Source organism: Mauremys mutica, chromosome 3 (genome assembly GCF_020497125.1).
Source record: "Mauremys mutica isolate MM-2020 ecotype Southern chromosome 3, ASM2049712v1, whole genome shotgun sequence".
In the NCBI taxonomy this organism is placed as follows: domain Eukaryota; kingdom Metazoa; phylum Chordata; order Testudines; family Geoemydidae; genus Mauremys; species Mauremys mutica.
Genome location: NC_059074.1, coordinates 195,205,850 through 195,226,938, shown reverse-complemented (window position 1 = coordinate 195,226,938; position 21,089 = coordinate 195,205,850). Strand labels below are relative to the sequence as shown.

Sequence of the window (21,089 nt, the reverse complement as noted above, 5' to 3'; positions counted from 1 at the left end):
GTTCCAACGGTCGACTTCCCCACTCCAAACTGGTTAGCGACCGGTCGGTAGCTGTCTGGAGTTGCCAGCTTCCAGTTTGCAATAGCCACCCGCTTCTCCACTGTCAGGGCAGCTCTCAATCTCGTGTCCTTGCACCGCTCAGTGCTTGTTTCCTGAGCCCAAAAGTGCTGTTCCATGGTGGTGAGCTTGTCTGTGAATGCCACAAGCAATCTTGTGTTGTATGCATTACTCGAGTCGATATCATCATCGGAGTCCTTACTGTCACTTTGGATCTTAAGGAATAACTTGACTGCCAAACATGATGTGCTGGTGAGACTCATCAGCATATTCCTCAGCAGTTTTGGCTCCATTCCTGCAGACCAAAAGGGAAGACAGAGTGTGCAGTACAAAAAATGTTGAAAGATGGCACCAAATGTGGACGGAAGCACAGGGATTGCTGGGATGCGAACCGATGCATCATGGGGCATTGGGACAGGACCCAGAATGCCCTGCACCCCCACCCCTTCCCACAAGCCACAGTGCCAGAATGGAAAGAGGTGCTCTGTGGGATAGCTTCCCATAATGCATCACTCCCAAGGCTGCTGCAAGTGCTACAAATGCGGCCACGCCAGTGCGCTTGCAGCAGTCAGTGTGGACAGACTGCAGCGCTTTCCCTACTGCGCTCTCCGAAGGCTGGTGTAATTCAAAGTGCTCTACATCTGCAAGTGTAGCCATGCTCTTAATGACCACATCTTGCCTTCAGTTACCGAGGTGTAAGTCTGGAGTAACACCAGCACTCAGGCCTTGGCTACACTTGAGAGTTACAGCGCTGTTGGTGGCTTTATCGTGCTGTAACTCACTCCCCGTTCACACTGGCAAGGCACATACAGCACTGTATCTCCGTAGCTACAGCGCTGCTTGTACTCCACCTCCACGAGAGGAATAAAGAGTATAGCACTGGTGCTTCAGCTCTGGGGCGCCAGTGTAAACAGGGAATAATCTTACTATGCTGTGACTGACCTCCAGAAGCTTCCCATAATCCTTTTAAGTGAAGGTTACTCTCTTTGTTTTGTTGTGAACTCCGGGCTGCGGAGCTGGTTATCAAAAAAAAACAAACACAGCTACTGTTTGCTGTGAATGAGCAGAGGCAGGAGGGCTCCCTTTGGAACACCCAGAGCTAGTGTTTGCTTGAGGAGAGGGGGAGGGAGGGGGCTTAAGGAGAGAAGCAGCGCGGCAGGCGGGTGGGAGGAAGTGGCGGGGTCCGTTTCAGGGTGGCTGCTTATCTGGTCTGTGAGGGAAAAAAAAACAGCTGCTGTTTGCTTTCAGTGAGTGAGAGAGGGGTGGGGGAAGGGGTCAGAACTTGCAAGGCAGCTGCTGACACAGTGTCGGCTCCAAAAATCCACACTCTCTCCCCCCCACACTCCCTGTCACACTCCACCCCACCCCACCCTTTTGAAAAGCATGTTGCAGCCACTTGAACGCTGGGATAGCTGCCCATAATGCACCGCTCCCAATGCCGCTGCAGATGCTGCAAATGTGGCCACGACAGTGCGCTGATAGCTGTCAGTGTGGACAGACTGCAGCGCTTTCCCTACTCAGCTGTACGAAGACAGGTTTAGCTCCCAGCGCTGTACAGCTGCAAGTGTAGCCATACCCACAGTAATGAAACAAAAGCAGCTAGTAATGCTGGAAGGTACATGGTAGAAGCACAATTCCTAAGCTTTCACAGAAACTCTGAAAATAGGAGACAGATCAGCAAATGCATTTCCTAATAAAATAGCTTGTCAGACCAAAGGGTGGGGTTTGGTATAAAACAAGTATTTGCTAATTAAGGCCCTGGTCCTGCAATTGAATGTGAGCTCACCCCTGAATCCACATGGAACCCCACTGAAATCAGAGGGGCCCTGATCTTACAGTGGCACCCACCGGGATGTCACTGCAAGACCGACCCTGACCCAATCCTAGAAGCTTTACTCATTCACTCTTTACTCAAGTGAGTCGGGTCCCATTGAAGTAAATGTGAGTCCTTGCCCAAATTGTAAGTGTTGCATGCATGAGCCTTTGAAACATTTGTTTAAGTTGGAGACACACCTGCCCCTGCAGTGCTTGCCTTCCAAACTTTACATAACTGGGTAGCACACTAGAAAACTGACAGAACAGGCCAGCCAATTCTCACTGGTGTTTCACTGTCCATTGACTGAATGTAAAAAGTAAGCCAAGCATCACTTGAGAAAAGGAATGATGAATTTGGATTTTTACATGTTAAAAAAAAAAATCCTATTTCTGTTTAGTTTGCTTTTAACTGAGCAAAATTGTCCATTCCGGTTAGCTCAAGCCATTGTAACACACAAACTGAAGTGAGAATTCTAAGAAATAGGGTCCTGCCATATCCTCATGGAAATCAGTGCTCATTTATGTCAATGATAGCAGGCTTAGGCCCAGGATTTTTAACCTGCCAATGCCCCTTGGGAAACTAATCATTTTCTAAGATGGTGAAAGAAACCAGACACCATTAGAATAGTTAGACGACCAAAAAGTTTTGTTAGCTACAGTCAGAAGGCCCATCTTGCAAGGATTCTGCACAAAGAACTCCCATTGAAGGTGATGGAAGTTCAGGATCAGGCCCATATTCTTCTACCTCTTCAAAAATGTTAGCTCTCTGCATGACTTTACAAGGAAATAGCACACATAGCTATGTTCCCAATAACCATGTTAACTTCCTATTAGTATTCTGTGTTTTCAGTTTTTACTGATTATTACTGATAAATTACCAGGCTTTTTTATTAAAGGAGTTCAGTTTTTACTGATTTACACCCATTTATCAGTCCACTCTCTCTCTCTCTCTCTATATATATATATTTAAACACTAACACTTTACATGATAGTTGTGTCCAGCAGCTCTGTGATTGAAGCAGTTCCACAGTGTAGAATACACACATGGTGCCGGTCAGAAAATCAAACAATGTTAATATTGCACTATGATTGGCTCACAAGGAGACGCTGCCCACCTGTTTCTTTGTGTCCGTTTAGTGCAGAGCAGAATTTAAGCAATCAGCCCTTGGCAGATAAAGATAAGGTAAACCTGGGGCAAAAAGGCAAATCTATGCCTGAATACCATCAGAAAAACCAGCCCTTAGAAATTTTCAAGAAAAGTAAAGACAGGAGCGAGGAGGATGCATTGCACTGCAAGTAGTGCAGCATTGAGGTGGGTGCTCGTGCTGATAGAATAAAGGAGCATGTCAAAAACAAGCAACAGAAGAAGCTAAAGAAGAAAGTGAGCTTCAGGATAAACAGTCAATACTGGGAGCTTTCACCAGGGCTTTACTGAAAGACAGGGCACTGGATGGATCTAGACTGTTCTCAGTGGTGGCAGATGACAGAACAAGGAGTAATGGTCTCAAGTTGCAGTGGACGAGGTTTAGGTTGGATATTAGGAAAAACTTTTTCACTAGGAGGGTGGTGAAGCACTGGAATGGGTTACCTAGGGAGGTGGTGGAATCTCCTTCCTTAGGTTTTTTAGGTCAGGCTTGACAAAGTCCTGGCAGGGATGATTTAGTTGGGAATTGGTCTTGCTTTGAGCAGGGGGTTGGACTAAATGACCTCCTGAGGTCCCTCCAACCCTGATATTCTATGATTCTATGATTGTCAATGAATTTGTGCAGGTTCTTTGTTTCACTGGACAACCACTGTTAATTGGTGACTTTGTGTGACAATACTGTCCAGCAGCAAAAAACCTTCCTAATGCAGATAACCTCACTCATGGGTATCTGAAAGAAAATGGCACTGCTTTAGTATCTGAACTGAACGTGGTGTCTAGTCTGATTTTTGACAGTCTCCAGATGCTTTGGATCATCCGACTGTTGGCTTTTTGGTTTCATTTTTTTATTTCAAAGCGAATAAATCCCCATTGTTTTGTGCTGATGTGATATTCGTCCCCTTTGCTGATGTACGTTTTGTTGAGTCAGCAGTAACTGACATGTCTGAGATGTACCAACTAACTTGGGAAAATGTGGCCACAACCGGAGGTGACCCGTGACTGCTGATAGCGAGGGGGCAGAGTGAGGGCAGCCAGCTTCAGCAGCAAATCTGGGGAGGGGAGGTGACCCTGCCCAACCCCCTCTACCCACAACTCACACAGATTATGCTTCCTACATGACTAAGTTTGCACTGAAGATTAAGCTCAACCAGAAACTGGAGCTGCTACGTATTACCTGTCCTGCTCATCTGATTACCGTTCCGCTCTCAGCAGCTACTGCTACAGAAGAAATGAAAGATGTGAAATCTTACGTCATTGGATTTGGGGCCCTTTTCAAGCATGTGAACAAGTCGAAGTCTTTGTTTGACATAGTGCGAGAAAAGTGCAGAGCCGACTGCCGATTACCTATCCCTGTTGTGCCACATCGGTGAATGAGCGTGTACTTCACTGCATGTCATATCAATAATGTGTGGACTGTGCTAATGCCCATAGGTGCTGACTTTCCCGTGGGTGCTCGACCCCCCCCTCAGCCCCGCCTCCAGTCCACCCCTTGCATGAGGCCCTTCCCCATCCCTTCCTTGCCCCCATTCCAACCCCTTCCCCAAAGTCCCCGCCACAACTCCACCCCCCGCCCCATTCCAATTCCTTTCCCAAATCCCCACCCCAGTCCGCCTCTTCCTTGCCTCCTCCCCTGAGTGTTCCATGTTCCCGCTCTTCCCCCTCCCTCCCGGAATGTGCTAACGCTGCCAAACAGCTGTTTGGTGGGGGCCGGGTGGGAAGTGCTGGGAGGTAGGTGGAGGAGCAGGGATATGGTGCACTCAGGGGAGAGGGAGGAGGTGGGGCAAGGAGTGAGGGGACCTTGGCTGTTAGTGGATGGAGAACACCCACTAATTTTTCCCCCTGGGTTCTCCAGCCACAGAGCACCCACAGAGTCGGCGCCTATGCTAATGAGTCTCCTAAATCATCTTGAGTTTGTTGATTCTAAAGGAGAAACTCTGACGAGACTGGCAAATAACCACACAGAAAACACTGGCGTTTTCTCCAACTACTGCCAACACAGTGGCCCATACAGATGTTTACCGGGTCCTAACAACCAAAATCTCAGCTGAAGTGAGCACAAAAGCTGCATATGATGAAAACCCAGCTGTTCCTGGAAATCTTTCCCAACCCCACAACAGGAGAGAACCAAAAAAGCATTTAAAACCTTCAACACAATGCTCAGCAAGAAATGGGAGACAGCCGTGGCCCACAATCTGAACACCAAAGTGGTTGCCAAAGATTTTTTTTGGAATATCATTCAGGTGTTGCACCCCTTCCTCAAGGTGAATTTTGCAGCAGGCAGTGACTGTTACGCCAGAGTGCTTCAACTATTTGCCATTAAGATGACATTTCAAATCTGAAAGGGGGATTTACTACTTACATGAACATGCCTAACCCTGTCGATGCGAAGCTGGATGTCCTGGCTTTTTGTAGCAGTCATCCAGACACACTTCCCAACTTCAGCAAAGTGGCACAGTGAGCTCTGAGTGCATCCCCTGTATCTGTTGATGCAGAGGGCTTATTTTCAAAATTGGACTACCTCCAGGAAAGCAATAGGCTCAACGTGAGCGAGGATACTTTGAAGAAAATGATGTGAGTATATACAAACCCCCAGGATTTCTGGTCAAACTACTAGCTCAGAGACAAAACACCATTGTACATTTTAAAAAAAGTTTAAATTATACTGTAGTAAAATGTATAATTATGAAAGGTTTTTTTTGTTCTTTTCTGTATGTATAGTGTTTTTGTTTTGTTTTTAAACCCACTTTCATCTAGTTTTAATGTTAGGAAAACAAACAAATTCCCAGAATATTTTACAAATAAAAACTGAAAACGTAGAACACTATTTACTATATACAAAGCTGAGTTACGTTATGCTGCTGCTCTGTTAAGCTATGATGGCTTCTGCAATAGAAGATAAGGAGGCCCACTAGAGCAGGGGGGTGGGGGGGCAAAGTTTTTGGCCTGAGGGCAGGGGTGAAAGTAACTTAAAGGATTTACCAGTATGCTGGAGTTGTGAGCAGGTGCGTGGCCTCAACCAGAAGAGGGGGCTTTCAAGATTTAAAGGCCCTGGGGCTCCTGCTGCCGTAGAGCTCCGGGCCCTTTAAATCACCGCGGGAGCCCTGCCGCGGCTCCCCTGGGGTGGCAGGGCTCGGCTGGGGAAGCGCCCGGTGCTCCTGCCACTGCGGGGAGCCCCAGGCCCTTTAAATCGCTGCCGGAGCCCTGCCGCCGCTGCCCCAGTGTAGCAGTGGCAGGGCTCCGGCGGCGATTTAAAGGGCCCGGGGCTCTCTGCAGTTGCAGGGCTAGCGGGCCCTTTAAATCCCCACCCAAGCCCGGGGCTGTGGCAGCAATTTAAAGGAGGAGGAGCCCTGGTCCCTTTAAATCCCAACCCGAGCCTGGCTGCCAGAGCTCCGGTGGTGATTTAAAGGACCCGGGGCTCCCTGCAGTGGCTGGAGCTCTGGGCCCTTTAAATCACTGCCAGAGAAGCCAGTCCAGTCCGGCACGGCGTACCGGCTCTTACCGGCTTATTTTCACCTCTGCCTGAGGGCCACATCGGGGCCATGAATGCTCACAAAATTGGGGCTGGGGTGCAGGAGGAGGTGAGGGCTCTGGGGTGGGGCTGAGGATGAGGAGTTTCAGGTTTAGGAGGGTGCTCTGGGCTGGGACTGAGGGATTCAGAGAGCAGGAGGTGGATCAGGGCTGGGGCAGGGGCGTGGGGAGAGGCACAGGGCTGCAGGCTCCGAGTGGTGCTTACCTCAAACAGCTCCTGGAAGCAGCGGCATGTCCCTTCTCCGGCTCATGTGGAGCGGCCCCCCACCCTCAGAGCAGGGTCATGCGGCTGCTTCCGGGAGCCGCGTGGTGCAGTCCCTGACCTGACCTCCCGGCTGGAGCGCCGGAGCGGGGCAAGCCCCAGACCCTGCTCCCCAGTGGGAGCTCGCAGGCCGGATCTGGCCCACGGGCCGTAGTTTGCCCACTCCTGCACTACAGGGTTCCTGGAGTAGTAAAGGAATATTACCCATTTCCTCTACACCAGTGGTTCTCAAACAGGATTACCCAGGGGCTTTCCAGGGGTACATCAGCTCATTTAGACATTTGCCTTGTTTTACAACGGGCTACATAAAAAGCACTAGCACAGTCGGTACAAATTCAAATTTCATGCAGACAATGCCTTGTTTATACTGCTCTATACACTGAAATGTAAGTACACTATTTATATTCCAATTGATTTATTTTATAATCATACGGTAACAATGAGAAATAAGCAATTTTTCAGCAATAGTGTGGCTGTGACACGTTTGTACTTTTATGTCTGATTCTGTAAGCAAGTAGTTTTTTTAAGGGAGGTGAAACTTGGGGGTACGCAAAACAAATCAGACTCCTGGAAGGGGTACAGCAGTCTGGAAAGACAGAGCCACTGTGCTACACTCCCAAAGCTGTTGGCCGCTCCCTGTTTTACGTTTTGTGTGGAAGAAGAAAATGTGCTTCATCTGCCTGAAAATATGGGAAAGGTCTGTGCAAATCCTTCTGTGGTGCCTTCATAGGCCCCCAGTTCAGCAAACCACATGTGTGTGATGAACTTTAAGCACGTCAGTTGCCCTATTCAACTCAATGCATCTAAAAGTCATGTTCTTTAAAGGCAAACCGATTCTTTCTTCAATCAAAAGCTGCTGCTCTGTGAGGACCGTGTCCTTGCCAAGTTTCAGGTGTCAGCAGGGCCGGTGCTACCATTAAGGCGAATTAGGCGGTAGCCTAGGGTGCCAAGATTTGGGGGCACCAAAAAGCGGTGCCCCCAATATTTTTTTTACAGCAGTTCCTCCTGGAGCATGGTGCTGCTCCACTTCTCTGGCCTCCCAGGCTTGCAGCGCCAATAGGCTGTTTGGCACCGCAAGCCTGGGAGGCGGGAGAATTAGAGCGGGGGCAGCGTGCTCGGGGAGGATGCAGAGCAGAGGGCTGCGGGGGGAGCTGTGGTGGGGGCATCTCAGGGCAGGGGAGGAGCTGCTGCAGGGCTGGGGGGGTGGGCGCAAGGTGGACGTTTCGCCTAGGGCGCAAAACATCCTTGCACTGGCCCTGGGTGTCAGTCATGCTTCATCGTAGCTCTATTCATTTTCTGTTAGAAGAAAAATTCTAACACAAGGGGGACAATGTGTTAACTTTCCACTCTCCCAACGCTGCTATTCAGACTTTTGAAAGAATTCACCTCTGGGCAGAGCAAGCATGGAACAACTCTGTGTAGAAAGTGGAAAGAAAAGGGAGTTACAATGGGAACTCCTCCTCCACCTTAACTATATTATGGGCCCTGTTGTAATGCACTATAATAGATTGTTTTAAAATTCTCACTTATCACTGAAGCTGACTCTAGATTCCAAGGCCAGAAGAGATGATTGTGGTGTAGACTGACCTCCTGTATAACACAGGACATAGAACTGCCCCAAAATGATTCCTTTTGAAATAGAGCATATTTAAAAAAAAACAAAAATCCAGTCTTGCTTCTTAAAATTGCAAGTGATGGAGAACCACCATGACCTTTGGTAAATAGTTACTTAACCCCGAGGTTCTGATTCTCCTCACCCTGATGTAAATTAGTAGTAACTCTGGTGAAGTCCAAGGACAGTCACAATCATAAGTGAGAAGGCTCTGATCTTGCAAGTTGCTGAAAGTTCTCATCTATAAAACCAATTGGATTAGATCCTCAGCTGGCTCATAGTGGTGTCGATCCATCCAAGCAAACGGAAGTCTTATGTACACCAGCTGATTATCTGACCCAATGACAGAGTGCTCAGAATTTCAAGGTTCTTAGATCTCACTGGGAGATGAGGATACCCAGCACCTCAAATAACCGGCTCCATTACACCCATATAAATCTGAAGTAACTCCACTGAGTTCAGTGGTTTCTCTGAACTCAAGGCTGGGCTAAATTCTGCTCTGTTACACTAAGTTCTGAAATGTTACTCAGTGCAGTGCCTCTGCCACTAACCAAACTTCAGTAAACCAGCTTCAGAACAACCATGTTCTGGGATGTTTATAGCTCAGGGTTTTCATCCCCTGTGCTAACTCCATAGACCCGTGTGTTCTGTGAATTCAGATTTAGAAACAATTCCACTTTTCAAACCCATGTGGTGGTAGTTAGGAGAAATCAGCACGCCATACTGTATCGAACAGTGGTGTTACTGTCTTTGCAAATCTGAGACTGCTTCATATACGTGGTACGTTCCAGCTGGAATGCTGGCTGAATGCCTTCACCCCTGAGCAGGGCTTAATTCACGTTCAGCATCATAGGGATTAAGGGAATTAGTTCTTATATTTTATTGTTGAACAGTAAGTTTGGTGTTGTACAGAATTCAAAGGTAGTGCGGGCTCTGCCTCAAGGAACTTCCATCTAAGGCTTTGCCTGAGCTAGGTATTTAAGGGGGAGGGATAGCTCAGTGGTTTGAGCATTGGCCTGCTAAACCCAGGGTTGTGAGTTCAATCCTCAAGGGGGCCACTTAGGGATCTGGGGCAAAAATTGGTCCTGCTAGTGAAGGCAGGGGGCTGGACTTGATGACCTTTCAAGGTCCCTTCCAGTTTTAGGAGATTGGTATATCTCCAATTATTATTATTACATGTGCTTAACTATAAGCATATGCGTAATCCCCTTGAATGCATTGGCTTCTGTCACAGCCACGCCCAGTCCCCCTATGGAAGAAGACCTGTCTGTTGTGAGGGGACCCAAAACACTTCTTTTTGTTTAGACAGCAAACTGAAACATCCCTAACTAATACAGCTCTACTAACAACTTTAATGCAGTCTAGTTTACAGGCACTGGCAATTAATTCCAAAAGATTTTGAGGTAACTTAAAGGGCCAAATTATGAACCCCTTACTGCCATGGACAAGCAGGAGTCCTTTTAATTTCAGTGGGGCTACTGATGTGGTAAACTACTTGCCAGCGGGACTGTGAGGTTTGCAATCTGGCCTAGGATGAGTGGGGGCAGGGGAGAATGGACATTTTTTAACCTAGTGCTCTTAAGAAGGGTGGAACTGAGGATCCATTGCTGAGGCTGCTCACAACTCTGGGAGTGGGGATCCCCCACTGCAAACATTATACAGTCAGTCCGTGTGATCTAAGCGGGAGCAATGTTCATAATGCATAGGGGCAGCCTGGCTGTCCTGGAAATTAGTATCCCAGGAACCATGTCTGATAAATGTAGCAGGAAGGAAGGCTTCCTGACCCTGCATGAGAAGACCCTATGTGTGCTAGGCAGCAAACCTACTTGCCAGTGCTCTGAAAAGTCAGGTAGGGGAAGTAGTGAGCAGCACTTTGCCAAGAGGAAGAGGAGATTGTGGGGTGTAAAATACTGGCCCACCATCCCCAGAGGATGTCAGGAAAGTAGGAGGGGCATCTTGGACAGGACATCTCTACACTCACTGTCCAAGTGTGCACTCAACCCCATATCAGACCAGGGAGGAATTATCTAGGGACCATGGATAACATTTTCAAAAGCACCTAAGGCCCGGATCCTCAAAAGTGTTGAGATCAAAGGGAGTTAAGTGCCTAAATAGGCACCTTACACACCTTTGGAGGATCTGGGCCTTAAGTGCCATTTTCAAAAGTGATTTAGGTACTTGGGAGCCTAAGTCTCCATTGACTTTCTTTCCCCTGGATAGCTTGGCCATATATGGAATCAGCAGCCAGTTTTCTGCGGTTTAAGCAGCCCAGAAGGCTGTGGCTATATTACCCTGGATCACAGCACTGGTTTCCCCCCCCAACTTCCAATGTTTCTAATGAAACTTCAGCTAACTTGACTGCTCTCGTTTACTTCCTGGTTTGCACGCTGACGTATAATAACTGATCCTGTTTATGCAGCTCTGTAAATGTCTCCAGTACAGCTGCTGCTGTGGAAGAAGCAGCAGGGGCACACAATCACACAGCATTGTTTTTGGTGGGAGCCTCATGGAGACAGTGGGTATTTATTTCAACTGTCTCAGCACAAACAATGAATTAAAAAACAAACAGGATAACAATTTTAAGGTCACGCGTTGAGCTTAAAATTGTTTCTCTTTCCCCATAGTTTCAACTCTGACACATTGGACCTAAGTCAGCCCTGGCCTAAGTAAATGTAAGCCCTACTGAAGTCCCGGGGACTTATGTATAATTAGCCAAGGCTGAATTTCTCCTTACTATTTAGATTGTGGTAGCATCTACCCTGTGCTTTCCAAACATAAGAATACAAAGTCTCTACTGCAAAGAGTGTGCAGTGTAAAGCTCTATGTGGATGGATTCCTGTGACTATGTATTGCCTCACTCACTGATTTCAATGGATCTCTGTCTGGGTGCAGGCATCTGCTTTCATGCAGCTCACTGTTGCTCTAAAATCGCGGTTTCTGTACTGCGGGGGATGCATGTCCAAGTAAAAACAAATGTGTGCATCGTTGAATGAATGCAAAATAAAGTACACCTCTCACCACGGAATTTTACAGTCAGTAATTCATGTTTCCTAGGCAGGGGCGGCTCTAGCAATTTTGCCGCCCCAAGCACGGCGGCACGCCGCGGGGGGCGCTCTGGCGGTTGCCGGTCCCGCGGCTCCGGTGGACCTCCTGCAGATGTGCCTGCGGAGGGTCCGCTGGTCCCGTGGCTCCGGTGGAGCATCCGCAGGCACGCCTGCGGGAGGTCCACCGGAGCCGCGGGACCAGCGGACCCTCCGCAGGTACGCCTGCGGGAGGTCCACCGGAGCCGCCTGCCGCCCTCCCGGCGACAGGCAGAGCGCCCCCCGCGGCATGCCGCCCCAAGCACGCACTTGGCGCGCTGGGGTCTGGAGCCGGCCCTGTTCCTAGGGGTCATACACACTCATTCTCCTCCCAATAAAACTAGAGGAAATGTCTGACAGCCCTCCCAAAAGTGGAATATTGAGTGAGCTTCACCCTCATCTGCATCATAGCAGAGAATCTTGGCAGTCAGCAGGGTTTTTGTTTTGTTTTTTTTCCAGACTATTGACTTGCTGTCAAAATGTCCCAAATTCTCCCTACTGAGGTCAGATCCATAGGCAGATTTGGAGGGGGGTGGGAGCATGGCAGGGCATTGCCCCTGCAAGCTGCGAGTAGGGTGACCAGACAGCAAGTGTGAAAAATTGGGACGGGGGTGGGGGGTAATAGGTGCCTATATAAGAAAAAGCTCCAAATATCGGGACTGTCCCTACAAAATTGGGACATCTGGTCACCCTAGCTGCAAGCCTCAGGCAGGCAGCCGGAGTGTGCAATGTAATGAGTTCCGGAGAGTAGACAGGAGACTGCTGCTCCTAGCCTGGGCCTGTGAGGCAGGGAGTCAGAATTTTGTTTAGAAACAGAGTGATTAATGGGTGATTAAGATAAGAAAAAGCTGTTAGGATGTTTCCTAAAGTGAAATGATCTGTTCCAAGCCTGGTGAACTGAGGACTGGGAGGGGTGAAGCAGAGGGGAATTTCTGCAACTCCAACAGCCTGACAAATCCATCTTCAAAGGAAAGTGACGTTTTAAAAGTGTAGGCAGTCTGTCTTTAATATATAGGAAGGTCTCCATTAATATATTTCAGTCTCTAAGAGGAATGCCACTATGAAACATGGTACTATTCTGTGGTTTTCCACCTGATCTTCCCACAACTTTGTCTCTTCCTGTACATTCCATTATTTGAGAGGTAAATCAGTGCAAATACATGGACAGAATGCCTGGCAGAGAACCGGTGCCCGAGATCACAGAGACCACGAGAAAACTGTAAAGCTGCCGTCCAGCCGGATGGAAATCAGACATCACATTGTGAATTCACAGGACTGGATGATGAATAAAGGGATGAGAGTGGGGAGAGTCTGCATCCAGGCAAGCCACAAAGATGACAATCCCGGAGGTCTTGAGCTGTTAATATTCAAGGACATAGGAGATGTATATTAGTCCTGGGGCCTTACTTGAGCTAAACCTTCACTGAAGTCAAGGGAAGATTTCCATGAGTAAGGACTGAGTGAAAACTAAGTGAGGATATCAGGGTTTGGGCCGGGGCGGAGATTGGAGGGGCATTTCCCCTCTTGAACTGTACACATTGATTTTTTGTTCAGTAGTTTACAATTCAGGATAAAACATTTTCTATGCACCTGAGATTCCTAATGTGATGGACCTACCTAAAACTGAGAAACAGTAAAATGGACATTCAGAAGTTTTTTGTGAAACCAACTGTTGAACCGTCGGCAGCTGATTCACTGATGATTCACTGCACCTGCTTCGACTCTGGACACCTTATCATCGCAAGTACAGCAAGAGGATCTAGAATCTTTGGATGCAGTGAGTACAGGTTCTCTTGGCACAGAAACAACTGAAGATGATGCAGAAGCATAATTGTTCCTACAGATCTCAGAGAGAAAAAAAAAATCAATGGGCCTAATCAACCATATCTGCCTGATTTTCCAAGGAGACTGTTTAGGAAACACAACCATTCTTTTTTCAGTTTTCCATTACAATACATTTCCTTGGGTTGAATATTCTGGTCAACAAGATGATGTATTCTGATTTCCCTGCCATCACTTCCACTCTGAAACAGGCTATCTGGACAATTTATTTATCAAAAAAAGGTTGTGGGATTGGAAGAAAATCTCTGAAAAATTGCCTAAATATGCCATTAACCAGGCTCCTGTGGAAAGTGGCAATGCTTCAAACAGGGGCGGCTCTAGGAATTTGGCTGCCCCAAGCAGGGCGGCACGCTGCAGGGGGGGCGCGCTGCCAGTCGCTGGTCCTGCGGCTCCGGGGGACCTCTTGCAGACGTGCCTGCGGAGGGCGCGCTGGTCCTGCGGCTCTGGTGGAGCATCCGCAGGCATGCCTGCGGGAGGTCCGCCGGAGCCGCGGGACGAGCGCACCCTCCGCAGTCATGCCTGCGGGAGGTCTGCTGGTCCCGCGGCTCCGGTGGACCTCCCACAGGCATGACTGCGGAAGGTCCGCCGGAGCCGCCTGCCGCCCTGCTGGCAAAATGCCGCCCCAAGCGCGTGCTTGGCGCGCTGGGGTCTGGAGCCGGCCCTGGCTTCAAACATAGCAAAGAAACTGGATCAGTAGCAGTGAAGCTTTCGGCAAGTCATAAGAGTACTGCTGAGAGAAACCGGGATTACCTTACTAAAGTTCATTATATTGTCAAATTACTTTAGAAACTTGGGGTTTGTCTTCACTACGGGGGTAAATCAACCTAAGTTACGTTACTCCAGCTACATGAATAACATAGCTGGAGTCGATGTAGCTTAGGTCGACTTAGCCCAGTGTCTTCATGGTGCTGTGTCGATTGGAGACTCTCTCTGGTCGACTTCCCTTACACTTCTCAGAAAGCTGGAGTACCGGGGTTGACCAGAGAGTGCTCTGCCATCAATTTAGTGGGTCTTTACTAGACCAGCTGAAATTGATCCCTGCTGTATCGATTGCAACAGCATCAATCTCCTCCTACTGGAGACCAGCCCTCGGTTTGCCATTACCAAGGCATGATGAGGGAAAGGAACCTAAAGTGAAAGGGAATTTCCATGAATTTTGTGATTTTTCTTTTGAAAGTATGATAAAACTTTCAAGAAAATGCAGGCAAGTTATTTTAATTACACAAGCCTGAATTTCAAAATGAAGTGCTGCAGATTTATGCAGATTTGGTTTGCAAAGAAATTGTAGAGGCAGTGAATAAGACCTTTTTTTTCTTTCTGTAATTGCAGATGAGGCCACGCCACTTAAGACAGATCAGCTTTTAGTTTGTATCAGATACACAGAAAGCCTAGAGATTAAAGAGATCCTGTGCTTCATCAATTGTTCATCTTCCCAAAATGCAAATAGCATTTATACTGCCATAAAGACAGCTTTAGAGACAAGTGGATTGCAGAATGGGCCGATAGTTGGTCAATCTTATGACGGTGTGTGATGTTATCTAATTAGAGTATGATCATGCAAATCAATATTGCTACTACTGTTATATAATTGCAATGAATCTTATACAAAGTGTAACACATGTCCAGAAAGGATTAAACATTCTGCAGGCTAATTGACTCTGAGTCAACTGTAGAGCATGTTAGAAATGGTAATTAGGGCCATTCCATGCTAAATAGGCTAGAACTTTGAAATGCAAACTTATGTTCTTAGAAGTGATACTAATTGTATGTGTGTACTCATAAATGTTAGCCATGTAAACAGACAGTTCCTATAGCTATTGATTCAGAGATCAAAAGGGAATATTAACATTAGATGAATCTTGGGTGCGATAATGTCATTGTCTATCACAAACTTTAAAGAGACATATAAACTGCCTAATGGATAAATTATATTATATTAATCCATGTAGATAATTATCGGTGAGGTTTAGGAAAAAGGAGGTTACATCAAAAGCCCAGAACTGTATGTCAAGTGGCTGCTAGAAAACTGTATAAAAGACCCTTGGGTCCCAATCCTTTTTCATCTCAGATTTGCTTGATGCTTCAGGAAGGGGAAGCTCACGCCATAAGGACTGAGATCCCAGTCCTGACTGGACCACCCTGAATATAAACATTGGACTATATACTATGGACTAGTTCTGAAAGAACTCTTTGCAACTACAAAGCTCACCATCTCTGCTATGAATCTGAACCTCAAGAATTGTATTCATGTCTGTATGTATACTGATCTTTAAACCAATACTCTCTCCTTTTTAAATAAATTTTAGTTTAGTTAATAAGATTTGGCTGTAAGCGTGTATTTGGGTAAGATCTGGAATATTCATTAACCTAGGTGGTAATGTGTCTGCTCCTTTGGGATTGGCGGAACTTTTTTATATGATTAATAAGATTTTCAGTAATCCTCATCATATTTGACTTGGGTGTCTGGGTGGAGGCCTGAGGCTGGGCTTTAAGAGAACTGTGTTGTTGGCTTCTGGGTAACCAGTGAGGTGTTATAGAAGCCATTTTGTCCTGGGCTGATAAATCTAAGTATTGGAATATCCACCAGCTTTGGGGATTGTCTGCCCCATTCTTTGCAGTTCACCCTAATTGAGTGACCTCAATTGGTTTCCCTGGGACTCCGGTCACATAGTGCTTCTGTGATGTCAAGACACGTGGGGTTCAGCAGAGAATGAAAGAAGACCATTGTTTGCAACGTATATACATTGCATGGAACAAAAACAACCCCATCCTTGTGGAGTGCTGTAAAGTAAGTCCTAGTGCTGCAGGCTTTCTAAATGTACTTGAAAAATTGTATTCAGTCTTTGCGGCGCCAACCTCATCAGATGTTTCTTGACCTGCAGACAGCGTTGGGTCTTAAGCATCAAGAGCTCGTGCAATCCAATGACATGCGTTGGGCATGTAAATGGAAAAGTGTGTGCAGTAAAAGCTCAACATACTGCCATTATGCAGTGTCTAAAAGATATGAATGAACAAAGCAAAAAGTGGTCTGTGGGAGCAAATGGTCTTTATCATCAGATTATGATGATGGTCTTTATCATCACATGATTTCACTCTCTGCATGCTTGATTATCTTTCAACATATTATGGAAGTTGTTCATGTTGCTTGCAAAGAACTTCAAGGCATCAATAGCATGCTTGCAAAAACTTCCAATATCATAGAAAAAATGAAAGTCTGCTTTGAGAAACTCAGAAGTGAAGAAGGCTGGAATGAAATGTGGAAAGAAATTACAGAATTCTCTCAAGACCATAACATTGTAGTGCCAGATGAAGATACTCTTCACTCACCAAAAAGGAAAAAAAAAAAAGAATAGTAAAAGTGTCGGAAGCTCTTAGGGATTTCATTGTCCCAGTAAGTTTGGGTCAAAGAGAGCGTGTATAAGGGACAACAAATGCATGTGAAACACCCAAGACTGGAATTGCACTTGAAAAAAACAAAACAAAACAGGCGGCATCTGCAGTTGTACCTTCCTGTATTGGATGTCATAATTGCAGAGCTAGAGAGGTGATTCTCAAAAGAATCAGTGGAATTTGCTGCAGTATGTGACTCAGTATTAAGGTGTGACAAAAAATGGCATTAATTGACTCTTGCAGAAATACGCAGACCCTCTCAACAGAAATCCTCACCTTGCAGCTGGAGAAATGGATATTTTTACCAGAACAGGCTCTCCTGTTAACTTTCACAGACATCAAGAAGAAATGTCTCAGATTATATATCCAAATGATTACAAACTCATTCAGTTAGCTCTCACATTTCCAGTTGGGATGGCCACATCAGAATGAAGCTTTTCTGCAGTGAGATGGATTATAAACTGGTTGCATTCAACCATGGGAGAACCGCAAAGCTGATTCCAGAGAACTCTGTGAACATTTACGCTAACTGAAGGGAAAGACGATTGCATCTATATTAAGGTAAATATGGTATTTCTATATTAAGACAATGTTTATGTAGCTCTAAAACCAGGGAGACATGATTCAGAGTTACATGAAAGTGCTTGGTTCTCTTTATTTAAGAATTTGATTTTATGCTAACGTTGATTTTTAAGTGGTAGCTGGTAAACATGTCAAATCAAGTTAAAACAAAAAATTAAGGATGATTAAATAATGAACATAAACTGTATTTGAGATTTCACGCACACTGTAATTTAAGTACCACTAACAATCGGTAAACCCAGAAGTTAGACCTATACCTATTATTAATAGTATTAAGCCCCCTGTCCCCTCCAGATATAGAAATCAAATCACACCTATGATTTGTGCAATTAAAAAAACCTGTATTTAAGTGTTTTTTAAATGTCAGAGAGAAGCACAGAGAAGGAGGTGGACATCAGTGGAGAATAAAAGCTCAGTATTTTCAACTCTTGCACCCCACTAAAGAACGGAGCTGTAGCTGCCAGGCAACAAGGGTCCAGAAACACAGCAAGAGTCACTTTCATCTAACGCTGAACAAGGAACTCTATTAGACTAAGGAGTCAGTATTATCCCTAAAATTACTGTCTCTCTCTCTTTTTCATTCACTGTAGAACTTCTGATTAGAATCTCTCTCAGCCCCGCTCCTGCCTGGCTTTCTGTGACAGGTTTCAAGAAACAGTACAAAATATCTTTGCAATAGCCACGTCTGTATGTTGAAACAAAGGGGGAATTTTCCAGTGAATCACACAGGCGGATCTGGTATATGGTACAACACATTTGTTAAACAGAGCTGCTGGGGGTATGTCTAATCCTACATGCACTGGGCCTAATTCTGATCTCACATCAGAGTTACTTGCCATTCCACTGACTTACCGGAGTTAGTTACCGCTGATTTACACTGGAGTTTCTCAGATCCAGGGTCTATAAAATCCACTGTACCTCTTAGCATTTCTAAAGTCCGACCACTGGCCCATGGCTTCTCCTAAATGTTCTGCACCTCTGAAAGTATCGCTCCGCCCTGAACAGGTAGCGGAGGAGGGATGCTGACTGGAGAGGAGAGGAAAGAAGTCTGCATTAAAGGACAAGAGCCAGCATGAGAGAGAAAACGTCCTGTGGCCTGGTCATTTTTCTGGATCACAAGGTGTCCTGTTTCTCTGCAGGAACACTAGTTAGCTGGATGCCTGGTTCTAGGCCAAAAAGAGAGAAAGGCAGTGCTTAATTTGTAATGGAAGAGGTGCCAGGGCTCAAGCAATTATGTGCCAGAGCTCAAGCAATTTTTTTACATTGATAACTGATGCAGCAAGTGGCAGAGATGCCAGGGCTATGAACTGCCAAGCCTCGAGGTGCCAGGGCTGAGCCCTGGCAAGCCCTGGCACAAAATTAAGCACTGGAGAAAAGGCTAAAGCCCAAAGGCCCAAATGGGCGAAAAACCATGGTAAGGAGCTGTAGGATGGCTGTGGGAGGGAAGAGAGGGAGAGGGGTGTGACGGGTTGGGTCACAGAAACCCCCTTGGGGCTGCCAACTGATGTGCCAAGACTTCTTCTGCCCCTGCTTTCCCTGCCAGCCTGGGACTCCAGCACCCTGTCTTGCTGAGCCAGACACACCAGTCTGCTCCAACACAGACCCAGGATCTGAACCATGTGCCCCAAAGCTGCAGACTTAACTGAAAGCAATTTCAGAAGTGTTCCTGTCTTTAACACTCAGATGCCCAACTCCCAATGGGGTCCAAACCCCAAATAGATCTGTTTTACCCTGTATAAAGCTTATACAGGGTAAATTCATAAATTGTTCGCCCCCTAGAACACTGATAGAGAGATATGCACAGCTGTTTGCCCCCTCCCAGGTATTAATACACACTCTGGATTAATTAATAAGTAAAAAGTGATTTTATTAAATACAGAAAGTAGGATTTAAGTGGTTCCAAGTAGTAACAGACCGAACAAAGTGAATTACCAAGTAAAATAAAATACACAAATCTAAGCCTAATAAAGTAATAAAACTGAATACAGATAAAATCTCACCCTCAGAGATGTTTCAATAAGTTTCTTTCACAGACTGGATGCCTTCCTAGTCTGGGCACAATCCTTTCCCCTGGTACAGCCCTTGTTCCAGCTCAGGTGGTAGATAGGGGATTTCTCATGATGGCTCCCCTTTGTTCTGTTCCACCCACTTCTATATCTTTTGCATAAGGCAGGAATCCTTTGTCCATCGGGGTTCCCACCCCTCCTTCTGAATGGAGAAACACCGGGTTAAAGATGGATTCTAGTTCAGGTGACATGATCACATGTCACTGTAAGACCCCAAGCCTTCATTCCTCCCAGCCTGACTCACAGGGAGGCCTGCCTGCAAACAGAGCCACCCACAGTCAATTGTCCTGGTTCATGGGAGCCATCGAGATTCCAAACCACCGTTAATGGCCCACACTTTGCATAATTACAATAGGCCCTCAGAGTTATAGTTCAAATGTCTAGTTTCAGATACAAGAGTAATACAGTTATACAGATATAATGTACTGAGTGTGGTCATCCTAAGCTTTGCAATGATACCTTACAAGAGACCTTTTGCATGAAGCATATTTTAATTACATTATATTCACACTCATTAGCATACTTTCATAAAATCATATAGAGTGCAATGTCACAAGGGGAATTACTGGAAGGAGCCCTCCAGAAACGTGGGACTGTGAAGGAGACTTCTCTCCCAGAGGTAAAAGTGGGCCGGTATGGTGTACTGGTAAGAAGTGGCCACCGGTACCAGCCCAAATACAGCTGACGTTAAAGTGCTGCTGTGGCAGCAGCCGGAGCCCCGAGTCCTTTAAATTGTTGCCGGAACCCTGGGTGGTGCCTGGCAGCGTGGAAGGGCTGGCTGGGGGAGGCTGACCCCCAGCCCTGCCCCTTCCACCCGAGGCCCCACCCCTTCCACCCGAGGCCCCAGAGCCGGGCCCTGTACCGGTAAATCTTTTATCTTACTTTCATCCCAGTTATCTCCTTTAAGAATTAATTATACTTTTCCCCGGCAACATAGAACTAGATTATGGAACTCATTGCCATGGGAAGATGTTGAGGCCAAGAATGTTACAAGATTCCAGAAAGGGATTGGATATTATTATAAAAAAGACTATCCAGACTCCTCACAATTAATTATAACAGCTTTTGAAGGGCTATTAAATCTCATGCTTCAGGGTTTATTCTATCTTTAGCTGTTAGAGATTAGGAAGAGACAGATGTGGGACAAATTATCCCACATCTGTCTCCTGAGGGGTTCTTACACCTTCCTGAAAAGTACCTGGCACTGGCCACTAGATGGACCTCAGGTCTGATTCAGTCTGGCTATTCCTATGTTCCTAAAGGGGTACATAATTAAAGTAACGCAGTAGTTACCATTCAGATGTCACTATCTACAAGTTACCACACTGAGCGTGGTATTAGAGACACTGTAGTCATTTCCCTATAGCTAAAAAGAGGGAAATGACTGTGATGTCTCAAATCCCTTTTAAATGGCAACCATTACACTGCACATGGATGAGTGAAAGCTAGAACCGTTCATAAAGGGAGTTCAGAAGAGAAGAGATTGCACTGTATGGGCTCAATCCTGCAAGGTGCTGAGCAGTCTGGCCTTGATCCAGCCGTGTGCTTAAAGTTAAGCAAGGAAGTACTCCCATTGACGACAACGGGACAACACACGTTTAAAGTTAAGCTTGAGCTCAAGTGCTTTGCTGTAGTAAGGCCAATGTGCTCCACACCTTGCAGGATTGAGCTCTCTGATATTCCCAGGACATCCAGTTCTCTGACTGATCAC

General features: G+C 46.3%; 1 long non-coding RNA gene across 1 annotated transcript in view; it reads right to left on the bottom strand.

The window, feature by feature from the left end:
- LOC123367045 overlaps positions 1–21,089 on the bottom strand; it is an 89,066-nt gene that overhangs the window by 42,624 nt on the left and 25,353 nt on the right. The gene's annotated exons all lie outside the window — the stretch shown is intronic.